This window comes from Pan paniscus, chromosome 11 (genome assembly GCF_029289425.2).
Source record: "Pan paniscus chromosome 11, NHGRI_mPanPan1-v2.0_pri, whole genome shotgun sequence".
NCBI lineage: Eukaryota > Metazoa > Chordata > Mammalia > Primates > Hominidae > Pan > Pan paniscus.
This window is the reverse complement of record NC_073260.2, coordinates 49190804-49210453: the sequence shown is the minus strand read 5'-3', so window position 1 is coordinate 49210453 and position 19650 is coordinate 49190804.

The window sequence follows — 19650 nt, the reverse complement described above, 5'->3', positions numbered from 1 at the left end:
TTGTATGTCCACAGTAATGATCCAATACGGAGAGAAAAATAATGATGCCAGAGGGAGGGCAGGTAATTGCTGGAGCCAATGTCACAAGAAGGCAATAGGGATGGGCCCCATTAAACAAATGGGCCATTAGCCTCAGGACAAAGCAGGAGAGCTCATCTATTTTTCCAGGAGGGAAGGGAAGATACAGGTGAAATGAAACTGGGGGGGTTGGTGGTGATCAAATGTGACGTAGGGTAGCATTAAGATCCCCTTAAGTTTAGGGTCATATATTTAAATGGAGATAAATTAGCATACATATATATATATATATACACACACACATATATTCCAATTATATTTAGCTGCTTGAGTGTGAGTGAGAAGTCAATGGAGAACAGAGTAATCATTTTGCTAGGCAAATAAGTTGAAGATATTAGCAAGGTAAATACAAGATTTATTATAATGAAAGATCTCAGAATGTAGACACAATATGGAGAGAATGGCTGTGAGAGGGCTCATAGGCGTGGAGAGGGTGCAGTGAATTCAAAGGATAGCTGGTGCCTCAGTCTTGGAGAGAGTGAGCTGGAAAGCATAGAGAAGGTGATCAGAAAATTGCAGGCCTGAAATTGAGGTTTTTGAAAGTTATTGACTGATTTAGTAGTTAGTAGTTAGTAGCTCTGAAGATAGAATATATATTTGGCATTAAGAAAATTGAGGTATTGAGATGCAGGTTTGTTGACTTGAATGGATCCTCCACATGAGGATTAAATGACCAGACATAATGACAAAAGAATGTGTAAGATGAAAGATAATGTACCGGGCACAGTGACTCACGCCTGTAATCCCAGCACTTTGGGAGGCCGAGGTGGGTGGATCATGAGGTCAGGAGTTCGAGACCAGCCTGGCCAATATGGTGAAACCCGTCTCTACTAAAAAATACGAAAATTAGCCAGGTGTGGTGGTGCATGCCTGTAGTCCCAGCTACTTGGGAGGCTGAGACAGGAGAATCCCTGGAACCCGGGAGGTGGAGGTTGCAGTGAGCCAAGATTACACCACTGCACCCCAGCCTGGGCAACAGAGTGAGACTCCAGCTCAAAAAAAGAAAAGAAAAGAAAAGAAAAGAAAAGAAAGATAATGCCACCTCTAGAAAATATAATCTTCCACAGATACTATGAGATTCATCAAAATCTACATGCACCCTACTTTTTGGTCCTATGGATATGTATGCCATTGTTATGCATATGCTGTATAGGTACTCTCATACTTAATTTTTCTAAGCTACCTTTTTATTGTGTACTTCATAAGAACAAGATATTGTATATGAGTAATAATCTGTAAAGGAAAGGAAGTGACAAAAACACCAGTGTATTCACCATTCAGCTGAAGAAATGGGTTATTACCAGTAGTTTCGGAGCTCCTTGAAGGATGTGCTCATACCCCATCGTCTTCCTCCACATAACAGGGAAACCACACTCTTGCAGTTTAAGTCTATTACACTTTTGTCATATATCCTCAAACAAACTGATTTGATTTGTTTACTTCTTGTTTAATTGTAAACAAAAAGTGTGGATTCACAGCACAGGTATTCTTCTGAAATTGTTTTTTTGTTTGGCTCTTTATGTTTGAGAGATCCATTCACGTTGGTGTGTGTACTTCAAATAGTTCATCTTCACTGATGCATGATTCCATTAGTTGTGCACACCACTATTTAGTCATTGTCTGTCACAGACAAAGGCCATTCTAGTACCTTGAAGTGGTTATTCATTGTAATGTTAATTGTTGTCTTACTGATGACTAATGATGTTGATTATATTGTGAAATGTCTGTTTAAGTTTTTTGCCCACACTTCCCCCTGCCTTTTTTTTTTCAGTTGGGTTGTTTTTAATTTGATTATTGCTTTATAAGAATATATTTTCTGGATGCAATTCCTAGTGCATGTATGTATTGCAAGTATTTTCTCCAACTCTTTGGTTTGTATTTCAATTCTTTCAATGATGATTTTTTTGATGAGCAGTAATTTTTAATTTTATTAAATTCTATTATATTTAATGTTATGATTAGTGTTTTTTATCATCTGAGAAATCCTTAATTCATAAAAGATTGCAAAGCAATATTTTAAATTCTATTTTTAATGTCATGATTAGTGTTTTCTCATATGAGAAATCTTTACTTCATAAAAGATTACAAAGTTATATTTTCTATTTTTTAACAACTGTATATTTTTTGATTTAACATTTAATCTATGATTGATCTGAAGTTATCTTTGGTTTTTAGTTTAAGGTTCTTTTGTTCCTTGTGGATATCTAATTTTTCCAGCATGAGTTTTTGAAAATATTTTTCTCTTTTAGTTAGCTAGCTTGTCATATTTGTTGAAAATCTAGTCATTGCACATGTGTAGACTTATAGGGTTTCCGTAAAATTTTGACATGTATAATTATTTTATCATGTATAGTTATGGAGTACTAATTTATTATATGTTTACTTATTTTTCCAAGACTTGCTGGCTATCCTGTATATCTCAATTTTCTATTCTATTCTGTTGACCTACTTGCCTATCCTTTCACCAATGCCACACTGTCATGGTTGCTTTATCATTACAGTAAGGCTGAAATCAGGTAGTGCATATTCTCCAACTTTGTTCTTACTTTTCAAGATTGTCTTGGCTATTCTAGGTCATTTGCAATACAAATTTGTATATCAGTTTGCCAATTTCTACCAAAAAATGCCTACTGTGAAGAATCTATTGATTGATTTGGGGTGATTGAAACCCCAATTATCATTGAAACCCCTGTTAATAATGTTGTATCTTCCAAACTAGAAACATACTATATCTTTCCATTTATGTGTCTTTAATGTCTCTGAACAATACTTTGTGGTGTTTATTGTACAGGTCTTGCAAATGTTTTGTTAAATTGAATCCTAGGGCTTTTGCTGTTGTTGTTGTTGTTATTATAAATGGTATTTCTTACAATTTCAATTTCTGTTCATTGTTGCTAGTAGGTAGAAATATAATTATTCGTATGTATATTTTGTATCCCGTAACCTTGATACATTCGCATATTAGTTCTAGTAGCTACCACAAAGAGTCCTTAGAGTTTTCTATGTACTCAGTTAAGCCATTCACAAATAGAAACATTTTAACTGATCCTTTTCAATCTTTTTGTCTTTTTTTTTTTCTTGCTTTATTGCAGTGGTCAGAACTTTCAGCACAATACTGATAAAAACCAAAAATACAATTCTAAGCACCCCCAACCAACTGATGGACCCTCCCCTTGGCCAAGGACATTCTAAAGTTAACCTGATAAACTAGTTCAGGTCATGATGGGAAGTGAGGGTCAGACATGCCTCATTATACCCACCTTTCGTTGAAATTTAGGCACAGCTGGCCTGCATTAACATTTAAAATGGAGATCTGAAGACTGGTAGAACAGATTCTTTAAGTCTGATAAGAAACATTCCCTTCTATTGATTCTATCTGCATAATGGGAACCTTGGCCTCCCCAACCCCTTATCTTAGCTGAGACATTCCCGTCTATTGATTCTAGGTCCATAGACAATAATGTAACTCTTTCAACCAATTGGCAATTAGAAAATTATTGAATCCATCTATGACCTGGAAGCCCCCTCATCACTGCTTTGAGTTGTCCTGCCTTTCTGGACCAAACCAAGGTACATCTTACATGTACTGATTGATGTCTTATATCTCCCTAAAATGTATAAAACCAAGGTGTGGCCTGCCCACCTTGGGCCCATGTTCTCAGGGTCTCCTGGGGCTGTGCCACAGGCCATCAGCCATTCATATTTGGCTTAGGATAAATCTCTTCAAATATTTTACAGAGTTTGACTCTTTTCATTGACTGAATAAAAGCAGTGGCAGCCAATATCCATGCCTCAGTCCCAAGGGGCAGGCATTCACCCTTTTACTTTTAAGTATGATTTTTAGCTCTGGGCTTTTCATCTAGATGCCCTTTTTCAGGTAGAGTTCCCTTCTAGTCCTACTTTGCTGAAAATTTTTATCATAAATGGGTATTGGATTATGTCAAATGTTTCCTTCCATCTATTAAGATGATCATATGATTTTTTCTCATTTTGTTAATGTTGTTAATAACATTCTTCCTTTTTCATATTTTGGAAATTTCTCACGTTGCTAGCTTTGTTTTCCGCAAATATGTCTTGCAGCTACAGTGCAGGTCAAGAAGGCATCCATGAAGTTTTCCGTGAGGAAGTGAGCTCGGAAATGTGCAGGTTTTGCAGAAGGTAGCCGTTTCTGCTGTCACTGTTGGAGCTGAGCGCAGGTTGCAGCAGCCCTTCCCCAGGCCATTTGCTGTGGGTTTCTGGAGCTTGTGGCAGCCGGTTCAGCTTCTGCCTTGGCTGGTTCTGCAGACTGTTTCTGCAGTATGTCTCTCTCCAACATTTTTGGAAGTTTGATTTAGTCTGCTTCTGAAGGCCTTTCCTAGGTTCACCAAGCTTCGAAATATTCTGTGATTTATCTTCCTTCAGTCAAAATTACCCAGAGCAGATTCTGTTTTTCCTCAGAAGATATGCAGATATATGAGCATTTTTGTTCTTAATCTTAGTGGGAATGTGCAAGGGTTTGCCAAGACAAAAACTCAGGAGTGGGATGATTATGCAATGCAAATTGTTTTCCAAAGGGATCAGGCCTTTTTACATCTACCGCCTAGGCCCAAGGGTTTCTATTGCTTCACTATCATTCTCAGGTTTATTAACTGGCCTTTTGATCTAGCTGCTCTGACAGATGAGAAATGGCATCTCACTGTAATTTACATTAGTAAGACTTTGAGTAAAAATGAGGCTAGGCATTTTTTGATATGTTTCTTCATCATTTGTATCACTGGTCATGGTTGTGCAATTTTTATTGGGTTTCTCTTTTCCTTATTGAGTCGTAAACTTTCTAAAATGTTCTTTTTGAATTATCATGTTGCAAACATATCACTATTTGTGACTTTTCTTTTTCATATTCTTTTTTTTTTTGACAGAGTCTCGCTCTGTCGCCCAGGCTGGAGTGCTGTGGCATGATCTCGGCTCACTGCAATCTCCGCCTCCCGGGTTCAAGCGGTTCTCTGCCTTAGCCTCCCGAGTAGCTGGGATTACAGGCGCCCACCACCATGCCCGGCTAATTGTTGTATTTTTAGTAGTGATGGGGTTTCACCATCTTAGCCAGGCTGGTCTTGAACTCCTGGCCTCAGATGATCCACCCGCCTCAGCCTCCCAAAGTGCTGGGATTACAGGAGTGAGCCACCGCGCCCATCACATTCTGTCTTTTAGGAAGACAAGTTTTAAATTGAATTCAATCAACTTTATAAATAGTTTTTATTATTGGTATTTTATTTAAGAAATTCTTCCTTACCCCACTATCATATTCTCCTATGCTTTCCACTAAATATTGCCAAGTTTTAAAGTATTAACCGTTAAGTCTTTAATACAACCAGAATTGTGTTTTAGTTTATTTTCCCTTTTCTCATTGGGAAGTTAACCCAATATTATTTATATTCTTTAGTGCTTATCTTTCAAATCGTATCAGGCATTCTTAGCTATTCTAAAATTAATCAGTACCATAAACCCTGCCCTAAAGCACTAGAAAATTAGACAAAAATTGATTCCAACTACTTCCTCACATGCATAATATTTTCCTAGTGCTTAGTTCTGTACTTTTAATTTCCATGGATTAGATATCATTATTATCGCTTTTTATTGTATACAAACAGTACTTAAATTTACTTATAGATAGATAGGCAAGGGGCACAGTTCTTATGTGGAGCATAACATCTTCAATATCAAAGACATTTCAATGGCATTTGAACTTTCATGTGGTTGTTGAGAAGTGTGTTTTCAGTAGAGATGGCTCCAGACTTTGTGGGGTCTAAAATTTATTGGCATTAATAACGCACAGTCTCAACTAGTCCTTACTTTAACTAGTACCTTACTTTAACTTGACTTTCTTCCTCAAAGGGTGTCACACAGGAAGGAACTGGGTCACCGTTTATCCCATTGCTAAATAGGTAGCTGGTGGTGGACTCTCAGGTCACGGTCCTCACACATTGCAGCTTCTGAGAGGAAGAAGCAAAGTTTTCCCTCTTGTTTAAAAAAATGTGTGTTCATGGCAAAAAAAAAATGACTTGAAATGTTTTTGTTTTGTTTTGTTTTGAGATAGAGTCTTGCTCTGTCACCCAGGCTGGAGCGCAGTGGTGCGATCCTGGCTCACTGCAACCTCCGCCTCCCGGGTTCCAGTGATTCTCCTGCCTCAGCTTCCCAAGTAGCTGGGATTACAGGCATGCGCCACCACGCCTGGCTATTTTTTTGTATTTTTAGTAGAGATGGGGTTTCACCATGTTGGCCAGATTGGTCTCAAACTCCTGACCTCAAGTGATCCACCTGCCTCAGCCTCCCAGAGTGCTGGGATTCCAGGCGTGAGCCACAGCACCCAGTCTGAAATGTTTGTTATTTTGAATCTAGCCATCTATAAGTTTAAGAAAGGAACTTTGGGTTTTCTGTCCCAAGAGTTGTTATTTTCATTTAGCTTTACAATTAAAGCCTTTATTATTTAATCATAAGGAAGATTGCTTTCTCAATGTCAACATGAAATTGTGTCCTCTGTATTCTCTGTGGCTTCATTTATCTGAGAGAATCACATTGACAAGCAGAACATGGTGAAATAGTGAAGAGGAGGTGAAGGAGGAGGAGGGCAGAGCTCAGGCATCTGTTTCCACAGCAAACACTAAGTCAGATTCCCACCAGAAACAGTGCAGTGCAGCTTGAGGGCTTATGGGCCTGTGAGACACTTTCTGCTGTTTCGTACTTATTGCAGAATTCTTAACTTGACACCAACCGTAGATAACCCACTGATGTGTAATATGTGTTACAGCCCACTCTGCCAGTACTTGCTTCTCATCAGCTCATTTCTCCTTATTATTTATGCAGACAGTATTCAGTATATTTTATTTTATTTTATTTTTTTAGATGGAGTTTCACTCCTGTTTCTCAGGCTGGAGTGCAACGGCACGATCTCAGCTCACTGCAACCTCCACCTGCCAGGTTCAAGCAATTCTCCTGCCTCAGCCTCCCAAGTAGCTGGGATTACAGGCACGTGCCACCATGCCCGGCTAATTTTGTATTTTTAGTAGAGACAGGGTTTCTCCATGTTAGTCAGGCTGGTCTTGAACTCCCGACCTCAGGGGGTCTGCCGCCTTGGCCTCCCAAAGTGCTGGGATTACAGGTGTGAGCCACCACACCCAGCCTTTTATTGTTTTATTATCATCAAAATATAAGAAGATATGCATTTCCTTTTTATGGCTACGTTAAAACTTTATATATGCAGCAATTAGATTTTCTCTTTGATGCAGCTGTACACCTAATATATGATGTATCAACGGATATATTGTTATGTATGGAAGAGAGTCTTTGATTTTTTTCTTTTTTTGACAGACTCTTGATCTGTTGCCCAGGCTGGAGTGCAGTGGCATGATCTCGGCTCACGCAACCTCCACCTTCTGGGTTCAGGCAACTCTCCTGCCTCAGCCTACTGAGTAGCTGAGATTACAGGCTCATGACATCATGCCTGGCTAATTTTTGTATTTTTAGTAGAGATGGAGTTTCACCATGTTGGCCAGGCTGGTCTCGAACTCCTGACCTCAGGTGATCCTCCCTCCTTGGCCTCCCAAAGTGCTAGTGTTACAGGCGTGAGCCACCGTGCCCAGTTTCTTTGATGATCTTGATTTCTGTGCTGCTTTATCTAAAGACCTCTTTAAACACCAAAAAGTCATCACTGCCTGGTAGTAAATGTGCATGAATAAAGGTGACTTGTGATACCCACCTAACAATACTGGTGAGCACTTTTAACCTCTTTTAATTTCTTCTTTGATTTATCTTTTTACTAACTGAGGAAATTGGAGTTCACCATAATCTCCTTTTTTTTTTTTAAGTTATGAGAACCTGGTTCCAATGGAGAAAACTATGGTTGTGCATTCCTCATATAATCATGAAATCAAGAGACACTGCTATGGATGCATTCCATTTTCAAACAACCTTAAGATGTAGATAATTATTACTATTATTTCTTACATGAGGAAAAAGTGGTATAGGCCTGGGATTTGAACCCAGACTGGAGCTGGGCGTTTATGGATGTGTAATAAGGTTTTCCTTAAGATGGTGAAGAAATATGTATTACAAGGGTAGTATTTATGGCCAAAAGTCCTCTCAAGTTAGTGATATGCTCACCATAACATAAAACAATAGAAAAATAAAATCTCTCTGTTTTATATTTTTCAGACTCACATACATAGTGAGTTCTAACGATACAGCTTTACATATTAAATAAAGGGAGCTGAGGAAATCAGACACCTTGGAATTGGTAGCTTCCTGGGGATATAATAAAAATTTAATAAGGAGGGACTAGTCAGTGTGACAAATGTCTCTGAGGGTCAAATAAAATAACAATGGAGAAAGGCCCATTGCACTTAGCTGCATGGACATCATTTGTGACACAGATATATTCTTCAGACAAGAGTAATTTCTTCTAGGTTGAGCGGTGGAAATAGAAACTTATTTGGGGCGAGCTGAGAAATGATTAAAAGGAAAAGAAGTACAGGAACTTTGGGCAGATACAGACATATCTTGTTTTATTGCACTTTACTTTATTGCACTTTGAAGATGCTGTGTTATTTACAAATTGAATGTTTGTGGCAATCCTGTGTCAAGCAAGTCTATCAGCACCATTTTCCAACAGCATGTGCTCACTTTGTGTCTCTGTGTCACATTTTGGTAATTTGGGCAATATTTTAAACTTTTTCATCATTATCGTACCTATTACGGTAATCTGAGACCTTTGCTGTTATTACTGTTAAGTTTTAATACAGTGTCTTTATTATGTCAAAATAAAGCACATCTTTTCCCACACTTTTTCCAGAACAGAACACCTACATTCTTTGAAAATATTGGAGTTCTTTTTTTTTTTTTTTTTTTGAGACAGACTCACCCTGTCGCCCAGGCTGGAGTGCAGTGGTGTGATCTTGGCTCACTGCAACTTCCACCTCCCGGGTTCAAGCGATTCTCCTGCCTCAGCCTCCTGAGTAGCTGGGACTACAGGTGCACGCCACTACGCCCAGCTAATTTTTTGTATTTTTAGTAGAGACGGGGTTTCACCATGTTAGCCAGGATGGTCTCAATCCCCTGACCTCATGATCTGCTCTCTTCAGCCTCCCAAAGTGCTGGGATTAGAGGCATGAGCCACCTTGCAATGCCTGAAAATACTGGGAGTTCTTTATGTTCCTCCCCTTTTAGCTTTTTGCATTCCATTCTCCTGGGAAAAATTTTATGGATCATTCCAAATAAGAATGTGATAGATGTAAATGTTTAGAGGATAAGAGATGGCAATGGCCCAATGTACGGTAAGGGGCTGTGCTGCCTGCCCAAAACCATAAAAGTTTAGACCTCAGCATCATTGCCTCCCAGCAATCTAGATGGAAGGATAGTTGTGTGAGCTGCCCAGGGAGGGCTGAACCCTATAAACATCATTGTCAAGGAGCCTGAGCTAAAGGTTTCTGTGCTCCAGTTTGGAACAGAGGGAATACGGCCTCACTTAACCAACCATTTTTGAAATATACCACGTGGGCTTGGAAGATGTCAGAGATCACATGCACACTCGCGAGCAGAGAGACTGTGATGTGCACTGGCTTATGGGAATGTCTCCTTTCACTTGACCCCAAAAGTGACTCACACTGAGCATCTTGACTTTTTGTCAAGATGATTCCAAACTAGATGATTAAGAGAGCAAAAGCAGTAAGGTTTGACATTGGTGGTTGGGATTTTCATAAGTGTTAGACATGATCTTCCTGAACATTATTGGTGTAAATAATATGATGGGGTAATTCATTCAAAATAGCCTAAAGTACTAGGGGCAGGCGATATGGGACAGATGAAGTGACTAAAACAAAGTGCATTGCAGGTTTAGAGTCTCAAAACTAGAATCAGATGGGGTCTGTTTCAAATCTTATGTCACTTACTGGTTTTCTGATCTTGAGTAATTTACTTAACTTCTGAGTTTTAGTTTCCTTCCTGCCAAAAACAGGATAATTTTATGTACGACACTGGCTTATTCTAAGAACCATGTGAAGAACAGAGAGCATTGAAATAGAGAGTAATAAAGAGTACTTTTAAAACGCAGTTTCTGTCTTGAATCGAAAGAGAACAAAAAGTAGTTCTTGAACATCTGGAAAGGGAAAGCTTTTGATTTTTGCATTCTCTTTCATTTGTTTCTTTACAGGGGTGTGACATAGAGAAACACATTGAAAGCCATACCAGTGTTGATCACTAACCATGCAAGACACTTATTCAAAGCATGCACTTCTACAGTCATTGTCACCACAGACATGGGTTTTAAGTCTACAGTATACAGCATGTAGCTTTCTTGATATTTTAGGATTTCTCTGGGGGTGGATGTATGTGATGTGAAATGAAAGAAGACTGTGAAGGATTGGACAGATTAGGAAGTCACACTGTAAATACTGAGATTTGTCGTGGACTGTAGAATTCAGCTATAAATAAAGTGAAGTGGCTTGGGGACGAAAAGGTTTCTGCCTTGGAAAAACTGAGTTAGTATGTGGGTATAATATCACTAAAAGAAGGAGCTTCTTTTAGAAACCTATAACTTATTCATATTTATCAACTGTTGACTTTGTGTGACAGGCTCTGTTTCAAGTGAGATCCTAACATGAGAAAAACAGATGTGAGCCTGACTCTCATGGCTATGGTATTCCAGTTGGTTAGAAGGACTATACACAAGGAAACAATTGCAGAAGCAGTGAGTGACAACGAGGGAAACAAACTGTGTGCTGGAGAAAAGGCTAACACAGGGCTATCTTCATTACACTGGGGGGTGAGGGAAGACTCCTCTAAGAAGCGACATGGAAGCTGAGATTGAGAATGAGATCAGAAAGTGAGAAGAAGCTGGAGGATAAGCAAAAAGCACCAGGAAGAATGTTTTAGGAAGAGGAAAGAAAATCAGCAAAGGCCCAAAAGTGGCAAATAGCTTGACCTGTTCTAGTAAATTGAAGGTCAGCATTGGCTACCTGGAAAAGTAGAGAGAAACAAGATCATTTAGGTGCATGGTTTGCTCCTTAATGAAGTAAGGGTTGGAGGTGTAGGAAAGATGAGTTCTCAAGTCCAGTGCATAAGGGATAAAGGAAGTAGTCCTTTCAAGGCCAGCTTCAAACTGGAGAAGCTAAAAGACAGTGGTATCTTTCTATCGCCAGGGTTCCCTGTTCTCACATGACTGAGGTCTTTTGTTATGCTAACCATCTCTGCCTCTTTTCTCAGTTAGGTGTTTCTAGCCCATGAGGCCAGCATTCCAGAAAAAGGAGATTGTGAACTACTGTCCAGGAACTGGGTGCACAGGATGTGAGATGTTATCACTCTATAACATTTATTCCACATCTATAGAAATCTGGACAGCACCCACATGCTCTCTGCATAGCTGGATATAGTTCCTGAACACAGAAGACTTTCCATACAGCAAGAAAATAAGGGTAACAAAAATCTACCCATAAATCCACAAAAGGAAATATGAAAGTACTAAGAACAAGAAGGTGCCTTTGCCAACACTCAGGGGGTTTTTGGCAGTGGTTTTATAGAATCCTCAACTTTGTTGTTTCTCTTCTTCCCTCTTTTTTTGCTTTTTTCTAGTCCCTGAGAAAGGTCTTCATATGATCCCTTCTCATGAAATCTTTCTATATCCACTTTGTTCAGTTCTGAACATCTCAGTGGTGTTTCAGCATTTGTCTTCTATGGAGAATCTCTCCTATGTGAGCCCATGCTGGTTATGATGATGAAAGGATGCTCAATAATATCAATATTGTGGCTCTTGTTAGAATAATAGTGAATAATTTATGTGTTTATATCCTCCTTAATTTTATATGAGATACTCTTTTTTGGGATCATAGAGAAGATTGACTGGAAATAAAAATAAAACATGACCTATGGTTTCAGTATTTACTTGCATTACAACCTAACAGGTTCTTCTTGCCTGCTGCACAGAAAAGCTAATACACTGAGGCAGCAGTGTTGCAACAGAGAAAGAGTTTAATTAGCACAAGGCAGCTAAGTGGAACTGCAGGAGATATTTCTCAAATCCACCCCTCTAAGAGCTTGGAAGCTAAGGCAGGGACTAGGTAATAGGTGCTGCTGATTGGTTGGGGATGAAATTATAAAAGTGTCTAAATTGTCTTTGTGTGCTGAGTCGGTTTCTAGGTGGGGTGTGGTGGGGCACAGGATGGGCTGAGTCTGTTGCTCAGTATGAGTCACAGGCCTGGGTACTGTCTGTTGGTCTGCCAGAATGCAATAGTCTGAAAAATAGCTCAAAGACCAATCTTAGGTTTCACAGTACCGATGTTACCTATGGGAACAATTGGGGAAGTTACAAATCTTGTGACCTCCAGGTACATGTCTCCTGAGCAGTAAGTGATTATAGAAAAGCAAGCTAGGAAACAATGGCTGGTTATTACTCAACTATGTCTATATCTTAGCAGAACTCAGGCCCCTGCCGTATTTCTAACCTTCTGGTCTTTCACTTGTTTTACAAAGGTAGTTTCTGTCCCCAAACAAGGAGGGTGTGAATTTCAGGAAAATCTATTATCATCCTTGCTTTAGAGTTAAACTATGAACAAAATGTCTCCCATAGTTAGGTTGGCCTGTGCCCAAGAATGAGCAAGTACAGTTAGCTTGTGAGGCTAGAAGCAAAATGGAGTCATTTATGTTAGATTTCTCTCACTGTTGTAATTTTGCAAAGGTGGTTTCACTTGGGGAAATTATGTTATCCAAAATGATAGAAGCATTTTATTAAATGGCAAGTGTAAGAAAGCTCCAATACTATATAATTAATACTTTGCAAATTATTTTATAAATATTTGCTATTTCACGAGTCATCTATAAAAATATCATCATGGTCGGGCCTCTTCTTGAAAATCATTTTTGGTGCCTTAAAAATCCAATGGACAATTCACCAAACACTTTGATTTCTTTATTTTTAATAATTTTCCCCTCTACACCACCTTAACCATCCACTCCCTTAGAAATGCCACAAAAACTTGTCATTACAATCATCTAATCACCTAAAAAATCTCAATGTATTCAAGTTCACTGTTTCTAAAACCTCTACTCCAACAATTTTCAGAAACACTCACACTTCCAATTCATAGGCCTCCTTCTACTTTTTGACTGTTCATCTCTGCCACTACACCTTCAATTTTTTAACCACAGGAGATTCTTTTATCTATTTTGTTAATCATTCCTTTAAATATACTCTCAAATCTCAAGATCCTCCAAACCTCTATTAAACTTCCCTGACATAATTTCAACCCTGATTAGATGCAATTTCCCACCCACTTTAGTCTACACTCAACCAAGTGAATATAATGAAAGACAAGCACAAACCCCATGCTGATCAAATTCACATTCTGTTTATCACCAAATGTTAAGAAAGCATGGTGCTGTCCAGCAACAGACTTACATTTCCCTAAACATTTTCCTCTCCCTGCTACCCCGCTGAAATAATTATTTCATGCCTTCTCTCCTTTGCTCACATCTCCAATGACTGCTCCCCTCATCTCTCTCTGCATTGTTTCCTACTTTGCTGAGAAATTAGGAGCAATCAGAGCAGAATCATCTCTCATTCTCACATTTCCTCTCCATTTGCACTCCTATGTGCCACCTCTCCTCCCATGCAGACAGATAAACCCTAGCTCTGAGGCCAGCCCCATTACCCATGGGAATGGCTCTAACCCCTCCTGCCTTTTCAAGGACCCTCTGCTCTTGCATCTTCTCCTTATTTACTTGAAATAAGTTATTCAGTCTCCACTGGAGACTTTAACATAAAATATGCAGTAGTTCTCCCATGCAGTAGTTCTCTCAAACTTTTCCTAGATTTCCATATCTCCTCCTGGCCACCACACTTTCTTTATACTCATATTTACAACAAAACTTCTCAAAGGAGTTGTCCGTTTTTCTACATACCCATTGTCTGCTCTCAGTCTCTGTTAAATTCACTCCAGTAAGGAATTCCCACCAGATCACTGAAATCACCCCTTGCCAGTGGCCCATGACTCCTGGGTGGTGAGTTATTAGGTCTCACCTTACATAAGCAGTACCATGAGACCTGGAGCAAATGGACCATGCTTTTCTCCTGGACATATTTTCGCTCTTGGCTTCTGAAGTAGAACTCCTTAGCGGCTTCTTCTGCTGCATACACATTTCCTCATCTGACATCTGAATGTTGCAGGGCCCCAGGGCTCAGCCCTTTGTCTTCTTCTCTTTTCCTTGACATACATTCCCTGGGTGATCTTATCCAGTCTCATGCCTTTAGAAACCAACAATGCCCTAATGACTCCCAAATTTTATCACCACCCTACCTCTCCTCATTTTGCCAAGTGACCACTCAACAGCTCCATCTAGATGGTTTCTTGGTTTATCCACACCCCATTTCTTTATATCTTGGTTAATGGCATCATTTTCACTTGGCTATCCAGACTCACACTCATCCAATCCAACAGCAAGTCTTAGTAGCTCCACTTTCAAAATATGTCTCAAACCCAACAACCATTCACCAACTTTACTGTTCTCACCCTAACCAGCCTACATTTTGTCTCACTTGGGCTTGGAAATAGTCTCCAAAGGGCACTTCTTACACTATATATATATATATATATATATATATATATATATATATTTTTTTTTTTTTTTTTTTTTTTTTTGAGATGGAGTCTTGCTCTGTCACCCAGTCTGGAGTGCAGTGGTGTGATCTTGGCTCACTGCAAGCTCCGCCTCCCAGGTTCATGCCATTCTCCTGCCTCAGCCTCCCGAGTAGCTGGGACTACAGGCGCCCGCCACCATGCCCGGCTAATTTTTTGTATTTTTTAGTAGAGACGGAGTTTTACCATGTTAGCCAGGATGGTCTCGATCTCCTGATCTCGTGATCCACCCACCTCGGCCTCCCAAAGTGCTGGGATTACAGGCGTGAGCCACCGTGCCCGGCCCTCCTTACACCTTTTGATTCACTCTATATTCTTGAAAGAGTGGCCTTTTAAAAGAGCAAATATGATTATCCACTTCCTCCCCTCAAAACCTTGCAATTATTTCCCATTATAGTGAAACAAAAATCATCAGCCTTCTCACTGCGATCCACTCAGCCTGATGTGACTTACCCCCGCTAATCTTTCCAGCCCCATCTCCTGTCCTTCTTCCCATCACTTATACTGCACCCATTACCTTGGTCTTTTTGCTATTCCTCCAATGTCTAAGAGTGTTCCTACCACATCACCTTTACAATTGCTGTACTTCCTGTGGGTCTTCACTTAGCTTATTTATACACTTTTGTCAGGTCTTTTGCTCAAATTTGAACTGTTCCCCCTGCCACACTCCTCATTACCTTCTAATCATTATAATTTATTTTTTTCAGTAGTGTATGTTATCATGTGTCTTAAAATGTTTTACATCTATTATTAGTCATTTGTGGATTCGCTCCTCACTAGAACATGAGTTTCATGACAACAGGAACTAGCTTTTCCCTCATTTACTGTCTTATTCCTGCTCCAGGCTAGATATAGCAATGAAGCACAATCATTTGGCCAGGATTCTTGGGTTCTTTTTTAATCTCTCTGAGGTTTCTATCAGAGCTTTTGCTTTTCACCACCCCTGCTTTCAATAAAATCTGGAGGATGACTGAGTCTGTGATCCCTTTTCAGGGACCCAGTTTCCATCCTTACCCTGATAACCCTCCAAATATCCCCCATGCAATTCTACCCTTTGTGTCCCCTCTTCCTGTGTGGTGGAAATGTTCCTCATGCCACATTCTCCATTCTTGGCTTGTAATAAAACTCGCCTCTGAACACATAAACCATAGCTTTTAAATGAACACAATTCTTGATTTCAAGACAGGTTTGCTTTGAAGTTCATATTTCTGTTTGTAAATGTCCTTTTCTAAACAAACCAAAACATATTAGTGGTGAAGCTAATTGCATTCTGTTTAAAACACAATTGTGATCAGGTTTTCATTGTGTGATTTTTCAACAGTGTATATCATATCCAGTTAGGGATTTACAGTTGTCAAATTCATTAGAGTAGGAAACATCAAGCACATTCAAGGAGAAAAGTGACTCAGACCAGAGAAAGTTATCATAGATTTTAATATGCATTATGATTGCCTGTTAATTTGGATAAATTATTTGCAGTTCTTTCTGTACATCTTTGCCTATCTTAAGCAAGTTTTATTTCAGTCTCTGTCTTTGAGCTAAATCATATACATCCCATTTAAACAATAAAATTTAACTACACAGGAAGATGAGGTAGATGTACTTTTCCCTCATGCTTCTACTGAGTACAAATAAATAACCTGGGTATTTTAATCAACTTAAGAAGACTCTGAAAGGTGGAGAAAAGACAGCAGACCAGCTAAGGACACTGGGACCTGAGGAACGACTTGGTGGTAAGTTCACTGGGTCCTCCCTCCTCTCCTTCCTTCCTTCCTTCCTTCCCTCATTCCGTCCCTTCTCCCCTCCCTCCTCCTCCCCTCCCTCCATCCTTTCCTTCCTTCCTTTTTTCTTTCCTTCCTTCCTTCCTCCCTCCCTTCTTCCTTTCCTTCTTTCTTCCTTCCTTCCTCCTTCCTTCCTTCTTTTCCTCCTTCCCTCATTCCCTCCCTCCTTCCCTCCCTCCTTCCCTCCCTCCTTCCCTCCATTTTTCCTTCCTTCCTTCTTTTCTTTTTCTTTTCCTTCATATGTTCTAGATTGGATAATAGAGAATCCAGCAACCTAGAAATGTTACTGGATGCAGGCAAGAAAAGTCCGTTCTCTCTCTAGCCAAAGGACCAGGAAAGGGGCAGCCCAGCAAGACAGAACACTTTTATATGGTAACCACTCTACTCCAGCCAAATACAACACAAAATAATGTATAATCTATGGCCCCCAATGCCGCCTGCCCCAGCAAAGAGATTTTCCGCCTAGCCAGGCCAGAAGGAGGTGCCTAACACTCCCACTGGAGCTGTATCAGAGGAGGCCAAACTAAGTGTTCATGCATTGGAAGTCAACGTAGTGACTCTCCTCTAGTGCCAATCCCCTCAAACAGATAAATAGATTTCATGTGATTCTTATACACATGCCTGCAAAATTTTTTGTAGATATAGACAAGATTATTCTAAAATTTACATAGAAAGGCAGAGGACTTGGAATAGCTAAAGCATGTTTTTGAAAAAGAATAAAGTGGAAGAAACCAGTCAATAAGTGCAGCAATTTCAGCACTTATTATTTAACTACAGCAACCAAGAAGGTGTGGCTATTAGAAGAGTGAGAGTTTTTGCAGTGGCTGGTACCGGTTGTTCCTTTCCATGTTTAGTGCTTCCTTCAGGAGCTCTTGTAAGGCAGGTCTGGTGGTGACAAAATCCCTCAGCATTTGCTTGTCTGTAAAGGATTTTATTTCTCCTTTGCTTATGAAGCTTAGTTTGGCTGGATATGAAATTCTGGGTTGAAAATTCTTTGAGAACGCTGAATATTGCCCCCCACTCTCTTCTGGCTTGTAGGGTTTCTACAGAGAGATCTGCTGTTAGTCTGATGGGCTTCCCTTTTGTGGGTACTTGGAGTATAATAAAAAATAATAATAAAAAAAAGAAGAGTGAGAGACACATAGACCAAAAGGACAGAAAAGAAAATCCAGAAATAGGATTTAGGGTAGAGTTAGGGTCGTCAGTAATGTAGGCAACTGATTTTTGACAGAGGTACAAATGAATTGGTAGGGGAATTCACAGAGGAAAAGATAACATTGCTGACAAATGGTGCTGGAGGAAGTGGACATACTCAGGCAAAAAACAAGCAGAGTAAACACCTTCACTTAATTCTCACATCTTATACACACACATACACACACACACAATCTCAAAATGAATCAAGGGCTTAAATATGAAACACAAAACTGTAAAACTTATAGAAAAACATAAGAGAAATTCCTCATCTGTGCTTTTTCTCCCCACTCCTGCTCTCCCTCCCCTTGTAGGAGACCACAGACTCAGCGGCTGCACTGGCCACTCTCCAGCAGGCCCAGGACAATGGCGGGGCAGCCTCTTCACTGGACAAAGTGCCTCTTCATTGGACTTGTCCTCAGGCATGAGCTGAGAAAGACCCCAGGAGTCCTCCTCAGGAGAGGCCCCCAGGCAGGCTGGTAGACCAGGACCCCATTGACATCTCTGGCTGGGAGAAAGAAGTCAGCCCTGGCTTCTCTCCATGAAGGGCCATCCCTTTTTAAAATGTCAGCATGAGCCCTTGGTCCCATCTCCTTGGGCCAGGACACTATCCCCAGCATGCTCCTCAAGCTGTCTGCAAAGACCAGCTCAAGGTCTGGAAGACGGGGGCTGGAACTGGCCAGCGAGGTGCCTCCCACTCTCCTTTCCAGGGCCTTCTGAAAAATAAACTACCTGTTAAGGACTGAGTTGTATCCACCCCTCCAGATTCCTGTATTGAAGCCCTAATCCCCAGTGGGATGGTATTTGGAGACAAAGATTTTGGGAGGCAATGGGGTTAGAGGAAGTTGTAAGGGTGGAGCTGATATGATCTGATTAGTGCCCTTATGAAAAGAGACAGGAAAGACTTGCTCCTTCTTTCTCTGTCATGTGAGCACACAGCAAGAAGGAAGCTATCTATAAGCGAGAGAAGACTCTCACCAGAAACTAACGTCAGATTCTAGCTTCCAGAGTTGTGAAAAAAAAAAAAAAATTGTGTGTGGTGTAACCCACCCAGTCTAAGATATTTTCTTTCAGTAGCCCAAGCTAAGGCACTACTATAAGGTGGGACCCAAAGTCCAATCATGCCAATGAGGAGGCTGAGGGGCCGAGACCAGAATCTGGCTGTGATTAAGTGGAGGCCCGATCAATTGCACTATTCTTGTTTGGGAAGAAACAGTCAAGAGAAGGAGATGCAGAGAATCAAGAATGTCTCAGAAGCAAGCCCCTCAACAAAGCTGACACCTCCCTAAATAGCTTGCCTATCTGCCGCCAAGATCACTGCAGGACCTCCATGTAGCACAACTGAGAAAAACTGCTGATGTCTCCCTGAATCCCTGTGCTCTAATGTGCTGATGTTGGATTTTCCACGTGGCATCTGTAGATGTGGCCATTCAGTCCATTTGACAACTTGCAATTCTCACTGGAAAGGAAGGGAAGGTTTCCGATTTTGCCTTGTCAGCCTCTGAAAGCCATGTTAGTGTGAGTCCACTGTTGGAGATGGAGCCAGGCAGACCATCGGTGCTGTACCACCAAGTCTAAGGTTGGGACCCTGCACTGGGCTCCTCCCAAGGATCCTCAGCCTCAGCACCCTCAGACCTTCCTGATGGCCCCTAGTCTATTCCTTTCTCTGTCTTCATCAAATGGCAGCAGACTCTTTCCTTAATAAAACTAGAGCCTTTCTTGAACTCAAAATAAATAAATGAATGAATTAAAGAACAAAGCAAAATTTAAAACTACTTTCCCATCTGTTTTTTGTTAGCTACTTTCTTCAGGACACCTTTTAAACTTGACCCTTGTTCCTCCTCCCTCTCCCAACAGTCCTGGTGCACTTGAGATACTGAAAGGAGAAAGCACCCTCTTACTTTCTCCTCACCACCAGTTTCTGTCTCAATTGACATTTT